Source organism: Marmota marmota, unplaced genomic scaffold (genome assembly GCF_001458135.2).
Source record: "Marmota marmota marmota unplaced genomic scaffold, marMar, whole genome shotgun sequence".
In the NCBI taxonomy this organism is placed as follows: domain Eukaryota; kingdom Metazoa; phylum Chordata; class Mammalia; order Rodentia; family Sciuridae; genus Marmota; species Marmota marmota.
In genome coordinates, this window is record NW_026000037.1 from 12356872 (window position 1) to 12359313 (window position 2442).

Genomic DNA, 2442 nt, shown 5'->3' on the forward strand with positions numbered 1-2442 from the left:
ATCATACCTTTGAATCAGATGGGATATAATATCTCATTTTTCTGCATATACATACAGGTTGCAGAATCACATTGGTCAGGCAGTCACATATATACACACAGTAATAATAATGTCTGTTTCATTGTGCTATCCTTCTTATCTACCCAACGCCTCCCCTCCCCTCTCATCACTTCTCTCTACCTAATCTAGGGTAACGCTATTCTTTTTTTTTTCTTACATCTTCATACATGTATTTTGTATAACAATGAGGGTCTCCTTCCACCTTCTATGCAACCCCCCTATCTCTTAGCCCCTGTGTTTTCCTCACTATTTCAGGTAACCCCCATCTGATCTAATCTGAGGTAACAAGGCCATCTCTTTTTCACTTTTATTTATTTATTTTCAGTTTTAAAATTTGTTCTAATAAGTTATACATAGTAGCACAGTGCATTTAAATTCGTTGTAACTAAATGGAGCACAACTTTTCATTTCTCCAGTTGTACATGATGTAGAGTCATACCACATGTACGGTCATACATGTACCTAGGATAATGATGTTCATCTCATTCCCTTCATTGGGTAGTGCACAGGCAATTTGGGGGAATCCATCCAGATTCCCATGCCTGTAGGACAACATGTGACTCAGTAACTGAATAGTTCAGTCAGAAATCATCTCACTTCCTGTATCTCTATGAATCAAATTAGATTATGAAGAATATTTTGCCTATGGCTTTGACATCAGGTCTAAAGTTGAAATAGTATCAGTTAGGAATTATTTTAGTTAGAAATAATAGATACTCAACATTATGGATTGTCAAGGGATTTCAATGTTTAGCCATCAGAATATAGATGTTGTATTTGGCCCAATATTATTGTTAGGATGTGATTTCTTTTAATCATTCCACTCTGTCATATATGTTGCTTTTGATATATTGCTGGGATTGTCTGTCTATAGGATGAGCAGGAGACTTTTCTGAAAATAGGCAGGATGAGTCGGTGAAAAGATTCCGAAAGTGGATAATAGTTACGCATTTGCCTCTGTTACCAGAAACTTAATACATTTGAGGAACCATCGTTTGTCCAGTGAAATTTCTCTACTCATAAACAATAACCTGCTATTTAATCATTTCTTCAGAAAATAAATGGGTATGTTCAATTTTAATTGTGAGCTGAAGTTAATACCTCTATAATGATTAATTATATTATTAATACTAAAGAATGAAAATATAAAGAAAAATAGTTTTGATGAAAGATTAGCACTCATCCTTACTGTATATGAAATAAATAAAATGATCTTCAAAATATGGGATACATGAATTCTACAGAAGATGCTCTCATTTCTTAAGAAAAATTCCCTAAATAATTCACAGAAAATAAATTATCTGATACTATTATTAAGATACTATTAAAGGCTAAGACCAACATACATTATTCATGAATTTTACATATTCTAAACATTGTCACCAGTATTTGTGATGCATAGTCTACAGTTATACCATCAAGGACGCATAGAAAATATATTTTCTCCAAATTAGCTTTCATCAAGCTGACTATAGCTCCAAGACATGCATTAGTTTGGAAGCAGATGATTTATATAAGTTCCAATAATAGTCTCACTGTCCTGGATACCAATCAATAGAGTCTTCCTAATGTTTTTCACTTGACTTTGTCGTTTATGCTGACACGGAGACAAAGATCACTGCACAAGTTCATAAAGACAGTTTTGGCATATTAAAATAATGATTTGAAAAAGCACTTTCAATGTTAGTAAAGTGTATTTTAAGGTCCTAATAGAATCGGTTAACAATGTTTTAAATAATGGCAAGACATCTATCTCCTTTACCTCTTTATTCAAAATTCCCCTTGAAAGAATCTCCCTCATTAATTCCTTGTCTGTTTGAATTGGTTATCTACTTAATGCCATTATATACAGAATTTTAATTTCTTTCAGATTTTGGTAGTAATGTTAATGACAATATGCATGCTGCATTTTTATAATACACAAAAGACTAAGACGGCATTATGTAAATTGTGTCACAATTTTTTTAAGTGACTCAGTGGTACAGTGGAGGAAGAACAAGAGGACAAACTGGTGGTTCTACCCCTGAGTATTAAAATATATCACACCCTCATGTACTCTCCTGCTCCTCTGCCTAGTCAATAGCTTTTACACAGGAAAAACTCTTCAAGGATATCTTTGTATTTAAAAACAACAACAAAATTCATTTTAATAAGATGAATTTAATATTTTTAAACAATTATTCAATTTTAAGTTTATTTTACATAAATAAAAAATTTATAGGAAAGTGTCCATAATTATTAACTTTTGCCATTATCTTATAAAATAACTTATTATTTTCCATCAGAGTTCCAAAATATTGTAGACTGCTCCATATGATCCCAAGCTTAATTATTTAAAAAATTAAAATAATGACTATTCAATTTACTAATATATATATATAT